The sequence below is a fragment of the Erpetoichthys calabaricus genome, chromosome 3 (assembly GCF_900747795.2).
Source record: "Erpetoichthys calabaricus chromosome 3, fErpCal1.3, whole genome shotgun sequence".
Lineage (NCBI taxonomy): Eukaryota > Metazoa > Chordata > Cladistia > Polypteriformes > Polypteridae > Erpetoichthys > Erpetoichthys calabaricus.
The window spans coordinates 82,307,283-82,321,058 of NC_041396.2; positions in this window are offsets into that span (position 1 = coordinate 82,307,283).

The window sequence follows — 13,776 nt, forward strand, 5'->3', positions numbered from 1 at the left end:
TATTGATGAGTTAACTTAGAGTGGCAGAATGCATAGAAGCATTCATGATTTTTGCAGCATAATGCTACTTTATATACTAGATGGCAGCAAAATACTGTCCTGAGAGCTATTTGGGGTTTACACTGTAGAGAGGATCACTCCAAATCTGACTTGTGGGTAACTGTAATTACAAGGGTAAATCAAAAACTAAAGGCAATTTGAAAATTATGTAGTAACTGGAATGTATAGGACGTTTGGTGAATTTCAGCAGGTTTCACTCCCTCTAATCAAAGAAATCCCTCTACGAAGTGTTGATCAACAACGGTGCAATCAAAAATGACAAAAGCTGCTCTTTCTATTCCCACCCAAATACAAAATCAAGTCAATGAAAAAAAAATGAAGATGTTGTGTGGAAGTATTACTATAAATGTGTTAATTAGCAGTTAGTAGTGTTATTTACCACTGACAATGCACAACCGTTTTTGGTGCTCAAGTAAACGTAATCAAAAATCCTTTAATCCAAAAAAGAAGTGGGGTGGATGAGATAATTTAGTTAAAGGAGAAATGCCTCCTTTTTGCCCCCCTCATGGCACTAGGTATATGGGCCAAGATTCAAAACTAGTAACTAAGTGCTGTGAGGTGGCCTTTCACAGACTGTTCCAAAACCAAGACTTGCTTCTCCATTAATAATTTAAGTGGTGCTCTTTGGAGAATATTCCTTTTCTCTTTTCAGTTTATATGTAAAATCCCTACTTCAAAAATGAATGCCATCACTCTTTATGTGAAAGAAGCTGCATCACAAAAGATCAAATCTACTTCTGAACATCATTCAGATTTTTATTTTAGATTGTATATTTTATCGTCCTTGTAGACCCTGATAATAAAAGGATTCATTTATTTTTAACAAGTGATTGTCATAACAATATGCTTTATAAAGTATATAAGCAAACTATATTAATGAGGAATATTAAGAAAGAAAGAATAACTTTTAAGCATTTAAATGTTCAGGAAACGAATGAGGTCAACATAAAGGTAAAAACTAAGAAAAATCAAATGGGTTTCTAAAGCTCAAAATCATGACAATGTAAAACAGAAATGTTAAACTATAAAATAATTATGCACCATGGAAATTTCAATTGAATGTTAAATGTAAAATGAATAGCGATATGTAAAAGTGTTCAGGGTTGTGAGTTAATAAAAGGATCACTGAACTAAAATACCTGTGATGGACTGGCACTCTGTCCAGGGTTTGTTCTTGCCTTGTGCCCTATGCTAGTTGGGATAGGCTCCAGCAGACCCCCACGACCCTATTCACAGCTAAGCAGGTTGGAAATGACTGACAGGCTGATGTAAAACACAAAGAGTCACATGTAGTTTTTTAACTGTGATTTAAATATTAAAACTGATGTAACTCCACAGAGACACACTGCTTAGTTAGTATCCATGTACAGCATGTGGCCTAAACCTACTGCATATGCTTAATGTAAGACTGTGGCAAACTTTAAAAGCTTTTAGTGAGTTAGTAGACAGAAACTGAAGTATACTTAGCAAAAATCTTAATAAGCAATACAACAAATAAGACAAAAATTAAACAATCAATAAATAATTTAACTTTTTTCAGAAATGGGAAGACCAATAACATTAACACACCTTGCCAATGCAAAACCTATTTATTGAATTCAATTTTTAAAAAATTCTAAATTTGAAATACAAAATCCAAATTATAAATCCTTAATAATAATAATAATAATAATAATAATAATAATAGAATAAATTAACAAAGCCAAGAATGACTCAAAAAGAATTGAAAAAGGAACTAAACAAAAAAGTCTCACTAAATCCAAAAACAAAGACTGCAGGAGTTATTGCAGTACATACAGTACATTTATTTTGAGTTGTTTTATGGTTTGTATTGTGCAGATTCTGTTTTGAAGGATGTCTTTTTGTTTCGATTTATTTTGAGAAAATTTAATTTTTTATTTCCTATCTCAGTCTTTATTTTCATAATGTAATAGGAGCTGTCACATGACCACGATTGTCAGGTCAGTTATGTCACAGAATGTAACGGTAGTAGTATGGCGGCAGTTTCAACATGTCTCATCTTTCAGTTTGAAAAAAAATCAATACAAAACACTTCTGCCGTTTGATGACTTTCTAACAAGTAGACCCTAGTGTCAGGCTTCATTTTAGTTTTTTGCACTTCTTTCTTCATTCGACTTTGCTTCTCACTTTATTCTTGTGTTTTGTTTGCCTGATTATTTTGTCTCTTTCGGTACTGACCTGGTTACTCTCATTACATGTTTCTAAGCCTAAAATGAAATGAAAGTCTTATTACACACCAAGGAAAACATGAGTGACCTCAAGATGATCAAAACATGGTGACTGAAATTAATAATTAAAGAGAAGAGGAGGTCACGATGAAAGAGCAAGTGAATACACTTGTGGCTACCATACAACATGCACTGAATGAATTCAGTGTTTTGACAAAAGCCAGTAAAGCTCTTCTCCAGGGGACTGCTGCTACTATTGAGCCACATATTCCCAAACCAGCAAACTTCTTAGGTGACCCGAAGAAATTATACGGCTTTGTTATGCAGTGAAAATAAGTTTTCAATTTTCTGCACTGCACCTATACTGATGATAAGGCTAAAGTAGCATTTATTTATTTATTTGCTCTCTCTGTAAATAAACACCTTTGCATGCTGAACCTAAATACTTTTATCAAGGAATTTGCCAGGATTTTTTGTCACACCTGATTGAGCTTGAACTACACGCAACACTTCATTATAATTAACACTAGAATCCCTGAAACCTACAAAATAACTCGTAATTCCGGCCTACCTTAAATTACTTCACACCTCTCCATCAGCGTCTTTTGTTTTGTAAATGTGTTGATTAGCACAAGCAGCAAGCACCCTGCTGTCCCATTGCCCTCCTTGACAGAGCTCAACTTGGGCAAAAAGTTCTCCCAGCTCAAGCCAAGGCTCCTTATCTGTGTGTGAGGTGCCTGGAGTTGAATACAGTATATCGTTATCTGGAATACATTTATTTCATGTGTGTTCCGTGTCTACAAAGATCTGGGTAAGTGTAGGATGAAAGGAAATAAAGCGAGGCAAGAAATGCTGAACACATGCCTAAAGTAGAAACTTTTTCCATGTTATACTAATAATGATGTGAAGTGTATAATGTGTGAAGACTTTAGTATATCAAATATCAAATAAACGTGCACTTTTATTCACAAATATAACCAAAGTAAAAAAAAGCATTTGATTTACATATTGCTGTAAGCATTAAAAGAAGTGCTGTTTTTTTGTGTTTATTATCTGTTTCAAAACTCTAGTGACAGACACCTTTGTTATGGTTTTCTGAAGTGGTTTACCTGAAGAGATTAAGGATGAAACTGCTAAGTATGATTTAGAGGAAACATTAGTTGAACTATTTAGTATTTTGCAAAAGAACAGTAGTGAGTGTGAGTAACGAAATCATGAGTAATGGGGTTTTAAATGTTTTTCGCTTCCTTTTGTCAAAAAAGTCTAATCCTTGCACTTCACAGCAAAAGGAGGCTATGGAGATAACTATTATAAGCACACAAGAAAGACACCATCGTATAACATCTGGCTTGTGTTTTTAGTGTGGAAAGCATGGGTACATAGTGGCAAGCTACCTTAAGTTTAAAGCCCATCTCCTGTGAATTTCCCATTGGGATTAATAAAGTATCTATCTATCTATCTATCTATCTATCTATCTATCTATCTATCTATCTATCTATCTATCTATCTATCTATCTATCTATCTATCTATCTATCTATCTATCTATCTATCTATCTATCTATCTATCTATCTATCTATCTATCTATCTATCTATCTATCTGGGTTGCTGAGATGAGTGGTTGTACTCAAACTCAGTTCAAAAGTAATTTGCTTCTTCCTGTGTCAATTGTAAATAAAGAAACAAGGATAAATATTGATTCTGGTGCAGCAAAACAATTTATTAGTTCAGATTTTGCTAAAGCTTGTGGTTTGTAATTTGAGCAATCATAGAAAACCTTCAAAAAGAATCACAATACAAAACCATAATAAGCTCAGAATATACTTATATACTGCAACAGTTACTCCAAATACAAACTACAAAAGTAGTCAAAAGACCACACGCCTAAATGTGCAAAGGCAAAAAGGAGGTGAAGAACACAACTGCAAGTAAAGTGGCTGTGACAGCAAATGTCCTAAATAGCCCTCAGGTAACTGCACTCCTAATGACTGCAGCACCTGAGCACCGTAAGCTAATTAGAAGCCTCGATTAACTAGATAAAAGCAACTAAATTATTAGCAAAACAAAAGATAATTAGGTAAATAAGAACAATAAATAAACATGAAAAAGTTATTAACAAAATTAAACACAAAGCCTTAACAAAAAAAAAGAAAAGAAACAAACTGGGAAAGTGAAACAAAACAAAACTCAGGAACAGAGCCTTACCTCAGTCCTTCATTTGTGGGAAGCAGAATGTACTTAAATATTACATGGAATATTAAAATTAGATTTAAAAAGTAGTGGAAAGTGAAGCATCGAAGAAACCTTTCTCATGATCTCATACTACAGTTTTCAAAAATGGAGACACGCAATCAAAAACGTGACGTAAATACTACTGATACCTAGTGGCAAAAAAGAATGAACTGCTCCCTGACAGTTTATTTTCTAGAAACAATGGATGTATTTCCTAATTCCTTCAATTCCTGGAATCTCCTTAAACATCTTAAACTTTGAAGTTTAAACAAAATGAAAGCAAGTAGTTCACCATAATTATGTCATACCATAATTATGTATAAAGTGTAAAAATGTTTTTGATGAAACAGCACATTCTAATATTTTAAATGAAAGAGAAACTTTGATTTAGGAGTTGCAGTCAATGAGGCAAAAACTTAAGCACCCCTACGATCCAATATGAAAACAAATTTTACAGATCAGATGTATAAAGTTATAAAACTGAAATCAATACTACTGCCACCTACTGGAATAAGTGTCAATTGTTGCCTGTAATATATTTTTGAATTCCCTTGAACTTATGAATAGGAAAGTGCAGAAGTGTAAATAAAATTACAAACAAGTAATTTTGCCTAAATCTTTTATAAAATTGAGAACCTTCCTTTGAATTAAATTAAATATTCATATTTAATTTTTGAGTACATTAGAACCATGATAGTCCACACCCAGGTTTACTGCGACTTCATTCTTGATGTGAAACAGTAAGTGTAATATATTACCTTTTTTATATTTTCATAAAAGCTGTGTTGTGAACACTGCACCTCAGCTGTACTGCGTGAGCGCTCAAGCGGCTGGTGACTGTGGGAATGTGGGCGTGACTCACTCATTCCTCCTCCACTGAGACCCTTGACTATTGTCAGCATGTAGCCTGCATTGACTGTGCACACATACTCTACTGTTTCATTCATTTTTATTTTTGTGTTTATACATTTGAAGGGGCTGTGGTGAACTGTGAACCTGTGTTCTCTGTCTCAGAGGCGAGCGCTTTGTGGTGTGAGCTAAATGGAGACCTCCATTTGTCAGCTGCCCAGAAACTGTCTCTGTCCACTGTGAGCAGCACACTTCTGAGGTGATGTCAACTGATCTACCTTTGTCAGCCCCAACCTTCTCTGTACAGTGTCACCACCTATCCACAGTGCAAATCCAACCCTTATCACCAATTGAATTACTGTGGACTCGCACCACGAAGCATTTTAGTTCGGAAATTAGGATTGTGGTGAACTGCCAGTGGTGAGATGCGAAATCATGTCCTCTGGCTCAGAGGTGAGCACCTTGTGGCATCAGTTAAATGGAGACCTCCATCTGTCAGTTACACAGAGCCCATCTCTGACCACTGTGTGGGTTGCACCTCCTTGGCAATGTCAGCTGATCTCTCGCTACCTTTTTTAGCTCCAACCAGGGCAAAGAAGAAATGAAACACAGCTTAGTCTGTTGATAGTACATGGTGATGGTACCCCAGTGTGTCTTATCATGCACAATTTATTTGCTCACAGAGCTTCCCAGTTAGGATGTTAAAAAAAAATTTTAAATTGTGGAAATTTCACAGTTTATCGTTTTCTCCAAGTTTTCAGCAAACGAGGGAGCAATGGTCCACTCTACCTCAGAAAATTGGGATTCTACTGTACTGAAGCTGTATTTCATTTTTGAATGGATCAGGAGATTAATCAAAGGCCTGAAGCCAGAAGCAAGTCACTAACTGGTAAGTCAAAATATTTGTTGCCAAAGCCCAAATGCTAGACCAAAAATCAAAGTGAAATAGGATTGCTTAAGGTTTTCAAGAGCAGAATTCTCTATAATTTCTTACAAAAAGCTGTTTGATGTATCAACAGTCTGAGATGCTAACAGATCTCTGGGGTCGGCTTATAAAGCATCATCTGTGATGTCATGTGGTGAGATATCTGGGACTGCACTTTCTAGCAATCAAGAGTTGCATCCTGACACTTAAAAGAGTGGCACCCATGACTAAGACGAAATGGCATCATCATTAATGAAAATAAAAAATAAATAATCAGGGATAAATAATTCTAACAATTTGAGTGAGATGAAATAAAGATACCAACCTGTTCTCTGATATTCAAAACATCCAAAACTAAATAAGAAATACATAGAAAAAGTGTATTAAATGTTTAATAGAGTGCCCTCCATAATGTTTGGGAAAAAGACACATTTTTAATCGATTTACCCCTCTGCTCCTCAGTTTAAAATTACAAATCAAACAATTCAGACATGATTAAAGCACATAATGCAGACTTCCATTTAACGGTATTTACATACATTTTGGTCATATCATGTAGAAATGACAACACTTTTTCTACATGGTCTCCCCATTTTAAGGCACCATAATGTCTAGGACACAGCAATGGCAGGGCTAGTAAAGCAGTCATATTTAGTACTTTGTTGCACATCCCTGGCATGTAATGACCGCTTGAAGTCTGCAGTTCATAGGCATCACCAGGTAATGAGGATCTTCTCTGGTGATGCTCTGCCAAGTATCTAATGCAGTATCTAATGCAGCTCCTGCTTGTTTTGGGGGGCTTGTCCTCTTGTTCTCTTCAGTATATTGAAGGCATGCTCATTTGGATTTAAATCGGGTGAATGGCTTGGCCGTTCAAGAATTTTCCATTTTTTAGTTTTATAAAACTCCGGTATTGCCTTAGTAGTACATTTGGGATCATTATCTTGTTCTAGGATGAAGCACCATCCAATGAGTTTGGAGGCAATAATGGCATTTTAAGATGTTTCTGTAAACCTCGGAATTCATTGAGCAGCTGCAGTCAGCAGTTCCATCATTAATGAAGATAAGTGTGCCAGTACCTGTGGCAGCCATACATGCCCAAGGCATGACACCTCCAACCACCAAGCTTAACAGATAAGGTGGTCTGCTTTGGATCTTGGCAGTTCCTTTTTGTCTCCACACTTTGCTCTTGCAATCACTCTGATACAGGATCATCTTTGTCTCTTCTGTTCAAATGACTTTTTTCCAGAATTCTGCAGGCTCTTTTAGGTACTTTTTCACAAACTGTAATGTGGCCATTCTGTTTTTTTGTGGCTAACTAGTGGCTTGCATCTTTCAGTGTGGCCTCTGTATTTCTGTTCTTCTGTGGATAGTTGTCTCTGACACATACAAATCTGCCTCCTGTAGACTGTTTCTGATCTGTCAGACAGGTGTTTGGACCTTTTTCTTCATCATAGTGAGGATTCTTCTGTCATCATTAGTGGAGGTCTTCTTTGGTCTACCAGTCCCTTTGCAATTACTGAGCTCACCAGTGAGTTATTTCTTCTTATGGTAGTTCATACTGTTCCATCAATTTTCCAACCTGCTGAATCCGAACACAGGGTCACGGGGGTCTGCTGGAGCCAATCACAGCCAACACAGGGCGCAAGGCAGGAACCAATCCTGGGCAGGGTGCCAACCCACCGCAGGACACATACACACATCAAGTACACACTAGGGCCAATTTTGAATCGCCAATCCACCTAACCTGCATGGCTTTGGACTGTGGGAGGAAACCGGAGCACCCGGAGGAAACCCACGCAGACACGAGGAGAACATGCAAACTCCATGCAGGGAGGACCCGGGAAGCGAACCCGGGTCTCCTTACTGTGAGGCAGCAGCGCTATCCACTGCACAGTTCATACTGTTGATTTAGGTAATCCTAAGGTTTCACCGATGTCTCTAATGGTTTTATTCTTGTTTATCAGCCTCATAATGGCTTCTTTGACTTTCATTGGCATAACTCATGTCGAACAATGGCAACTAGGTAAGGCCGAGGTAACCTATACCTGCACTAATGAAGCATGAAACACACCTGAAGAATCATAAACACTGCCCCAAACATTATGGTGCCCTGAAATGCGGGGACCATGTAGAAAAAGTGTCATTTCTCCATGGTGTGGCTGAAATGTATCCAAATACCCTTAAATGAAAGTCTGCAATGTGCACTTTAGTCATATCTGATTTGATTGATTCGTAATTTTAAACTGTGGTGCAGAGGGGTAAATCAAATAAAAATTGTCCCACTCAAAAAGGAAGGAGCTGTATATTTTAAGTGATGACAACATCATAACATGCGTAAACAAGGGTGTTTTTGTCTATTGTTAGTCCATATTTTGCCTGCCACTTTGTGCATATCTATAAACGTGTGTCTCTAAAATTACGTGACATGAGCATTTCCTTTCTCATCTGCTTGTAAACACACAGTCTCCTGTAAAATGTACATCTGGAATGACAAAGCAGTTCAGGCACAATTTAATCATGCAGCTGAAGAGCACCTGACAGCATAATCAGCTGCCGGCTGTCACATCTCTGTATCGTGCACTTTGATTCCCCGGAGTGAGCTCCTGTCATATCGCAGTATCCTGCAGCTCATGCCCAAAGCCAGTGCCCGCACGTCAAGCTTTGTTGGAAAGCTTTGATTAAGACATTTCAGCCCCCGTCTCAGCAAATATTCTAAAAAGTCATAAGAGATTTCTGTACTTCCCTGTAGTAAAAGATCAGATGATCCTCAGTGATTGGAATAATCAGCCGTCGGAACATTTGGTGCTTCAGACTAGAGTATACAAAAAAAGAAGGTATACGGGGTGAGGTGGGGAAGAGGAGTTTGCTATTTTTACAGCTAATCCCCAAGACTCAAGTGTGTGATGCTGAAGTGCACCAAGGATGAGAAGAAAGTGTCTAATGCCACTGACATTTACTCCAGAGACTCTTAATGACCTCACCAGTATAAAAAATGAAAAAGACTTCTCTAGATATCAAAAGAAATGATGATGAGCGATAAGTGAAGCTGTCATTAAGCACTTACACAGACTGGTGAGTGACAAAAGAAATCTTTAGACTTCTGATTTTATCTCAGTTGCCTATTTTATTAAATATAAATTATTACTAATACAATGTATCATTAATTCAAAATCCCTATGAAGGACTGGCCATGTGGGAGTAGTCCCTGCTTTGTACCCAAAGCTATTAGGATAGGCAATGGCTCCTTGGAACCAAGAGTTCAACAGAAGTGGGTTATAAAATAGATGGATGAATGAAATATGCATTTGGGAAAAAATTGTTATCTATAATCTGTAATTTTCCTAGGCACAGCAGGTATCTTCAACCCACTGATGGATCCTTGCTGCACATTCCTGTGATTTGGACTTATTATCAAAGTCTTGTGGCTCTGTGCCTAATGAATCACTGTAATATGATTTACACTTACTTATTTGGCTGACACATTTATCCATGGTGACTTACGAACATTTTATGAAACAATTGGTTACATTTCTTTTGTTTTTTTCAGTTGGAGCCCAGGCAGGTGAAGTGACTTGCTCATGGTCACACAGTGTGAGTAGTAGGATCCGAACCCGCAACCTCAAGATTCCATTACACTAAAATAATCAGTATTTGCACATTGACTGTACGTTTTATTACTATTAGGCAGTTTATATCATCTCAGTGTGTGAGCTAGTGCATTGAACGTTCAGATTTCACATAAACATCAAAGATCTGCACTAAACCTCCTTGAAGATGCATATATGCTATGGCCGTGAGTGCGATCTATACATAACCTTCACATGGATGACCTAAATTTGAAACATTCTTGAGTATATCTAATGCTCTCCTGACCACTCATATTATCTTAATCTTTAGATTCCACATCCTATTGATTTCAGTACCCAGGCCTCTGTATTAACTTTCTGGAAACTGAGGGCAAAATTATGTAATTTTGTGTGATTTAGCCATGCTCTGACATTTGTGCAAATTTCATTAAATTTTCAAAAAATTATTCCAAAGTTTAATATATTTTTTATTTTCAACACAAACTCGGCTACAATAACATGCAAACAATAAGTGGGTCAGGTTATATATTTAGCTCCTGAATTTCTCCAAAAGTACAAATATTGTAAACTGGATTTCGATATGTACAGGAATTTTGTGAAAACACATACTAGACCAATGTGATAAAGCTTTTTGATTGCTGAAGTGTGTCAGATAATAAACTCAGAAAGGCAAAAAATTAGCTAAAAACATTTTATTGTCATTTAGTGAACTGGTGAACTGGAGATCTGTTGAATATGAATTACCGGGGGGTCTATTCACACCTAAAGCCCCATCCACACTCATGTGTTTTCATTTAAAAAGATATACATTTCTGTATGTTTTCACCTTTCATCCACACTACCTTGTCATTTTCAACCCCTGAAAAACACTCCCCAGAGCTGTATATTTCTGAAAGCATAGCGTTAGTGTTTCAGTGTGGCTGGGTACAAATGTGGTTTTCCGAAAACTATACTGTAAACATGCTCTGATTGGTTCATGCTTATTTTGTGGCATTCCGTGATTGGATCCTGCTCATTACAATGGCTCATTGCCTGACAGGTCACCTTGCATGGAAGAAAAACATTTTCCAGCCTTGTGGGCACAGGCAGAGTGGTGGCTCCCTGGCTAAATTATCTAAGCTGGTAACTGGAAGGTTGCCACTTCGAATATCGGCAGCGCCAGAAGGAATTCTCCTCTGTTGGACCCCAGAGCATGGTCCTTAACTTGCAATTGCTCCCGTGGTGCTTTACAAATTGCTAATCATATATTCTGACCCCAGGCTTCTCTCTCCATCTCTGTGTCTCTAGAGAGTTAAGTCGTGGTATGCGAAAAATGACAAATTCCTAATTCAAGAAATTGTATATGGCAAATAAAGTGAATTATCATCGTCATAAAATAGTTGCTTTCCATGGTGCTTTTTGTGCAGCTTACCTGTGTGCATGAAAATTGCATTTTGTAAAGTCTGAATGCTGCATATATGCATAAAAAGCAAATTACTTACAGGAAGCTATAGTGTTTCGATAAATTCCATGGCTGGCAGCGTTTGCCGTTGTAGTGAAAAATTAAGAGCCTTGTGAAAATCAGATTGTAAATAACTCAGTTGGCAGCCACTTAACAGCGTTCATTACATAAACTTAATCTGTTCAGTAAGGAGGAGCACAAAATTGATAACAAGGCGCTTAATGAAGTGAATGGGTGTAGAATGCAGCTGACCTCACAATATTACAGGAAACAGCGAGAGATAAGGAAGCACAATGCAGTAAAGCAACAATATAGACACAGGCTCTTAATTTATTTATTGGGTTAGTTTTACAAATGTGTTCTTTGAAACAAGATGCTCTCCGATTGCTGTTCATTGTTTATAATCAATCATCTTGCAAATTAACACGGATTAAATTTTTTAAGTGTTGCTTTAACGTTTGCTTTGTTTTTATTTAATGACAAGACAGCCATTGCCAATTCTGAAGACTGTGACTTTTATCTGTAATCTGTGCATTAATGTGACACAGCGGCAGTACCCTCCTGTTCCTTAAAGAATTTTGTTCTTCTTCTATGCACACACTGAACTAGTGTGGTGCTGTGGTGCCACCCGCTGCATGGCTGCCCTCGGGTCCTAATCTGGGATCCTGAGTTGGTCTGTCATGTGGTGGGTGCGGCAATGCTCTGTATCAGCGCATGCCCCTAACCTCTCTTTATCTCTCTCTCTCTATGCTGTGAAAACGAATTCAGGGTCCTCTCTGTGCTAATTGTTCTGAAAAAGCATATATCACAGATAAAGCAATCTGATATTCATGGGCACTGAAATTTTCATAAGGGGTTTGCCTCTGATACTCGCATGCCCAGTTTAGGCAAAGGTCTAAGTTGTATGCATTTTCAGGCATTTTAGTATGGACAAGGGTACTTTTGTAAATGATATGAAAACACCAGTATTGACGGAGTACATTTTTGTTTAAAAACTTCATTATTAAATGAAAACATGGTAGTGTTGACATACCCCAAGGTCAGGTAATGAACCCACCCAGGCTGGTCAAGAAAGCAAAGCAGAGAGACAGCACTGACTTGTAAAACAGACAGGCGTTTTCAGAGCAAGAACTCCATCCATCCATCCATTATCCAACCTGCTATATCCTAACTACAGGGTCACGGGGGTCTGCTGGAGCCAATCCCTGCCAACACAGGGTGCAAGGCAGGAAACAAACCCCGGGCAGGGTGCCAGCCCACAGCAGCAGAGCAAGAAATATTTATGGTAAAAGCACACAACATTCAACATAAGTTTGTAAGAAATAAAGTAGCATTGTGAGAGAAAGAAAGATAGCCATTTTTCTGAATTTGAACTTCATATAGGAAAAAAATTTGCACACAAAATAAATATATAAAATAGTAAAAAAATGATTGTACCCATTCACAGTATGCTATAAGCTCAGTATTGAAATATTATTTGTCTCATGATGAATTTGTTTTATTTGCAGGATAGGACTGAATGGAGTCTTTCATCTGCTTTGGAATTCCCTAGAAAAGGGATATACACAACATAGGTAAATTTAACAATAAAATTTAAAAGATTGTAGCCTTTCACTGTGTGGTATTTGTGACATGTTATTTTATTCACAGAATAATGAGTGCAGTTTCATTAATTTGCACGTGCTCCTGTTCACTTCTCTCTTGCATGTTCTATTAGAGAGTGGGACAATTCAAGTTGGCTGGAACCTTGGAAAAAAGTTATTGTGCCCAATGATATGAGAATTTGCTGAATATTATTGGGCCAGCAGCCGAGGCTCGCACTTTCCCTATGCAATGCATGCCAGGTTTAAAAAGCAATGCCAGCATAATGATCAAATGGGTATTAGACTCTATAGCTATGTTCCTCTTTGAAGGCCGAGACCAATCTTATGCTTTATTAGCATGTTAATATGGCTTTCTCCTGCATGGGAAGTTACACCACAGCTCAAACTCTGCTGGATTTTTTTTCTAATTCACCTTATTTTAAACCTCACATGTTCTTAACATATAAGGGATACACATTAAAGTTAGTGATTATGCTTTAATGTATTTTCTACGATTTTCTATAACATTTCACTTTATCAGAATACAGCTTACATCCCATATCCTCTTCTTTGCCAGACCAATAATAAGCCAGATCAAAATGTCTTTTTGAGCTTCTACCACTGCCTATTAGACCCTCACCTCTCAAAATGAAATACTAAAATCAAATAACTGAATCTTCAATCTTTTGCAATGATCTTTCCACATCAGCCCACACTCCTTGTGCCCAGCTGCCCTCCCAAAACAATTGTTTAATTGTCTCCACCTGGACACAGTCTGGTCTTGGACACTTCCTTGTCTGTGTCAAACGTTGTCTATACATCCTGTCCCTCCCTCACAATATCCCCTACACCAGGCATGTCAAACACGCGGCCTGCATGACAGATCCTAGTTAGCACTGAACTTGTAC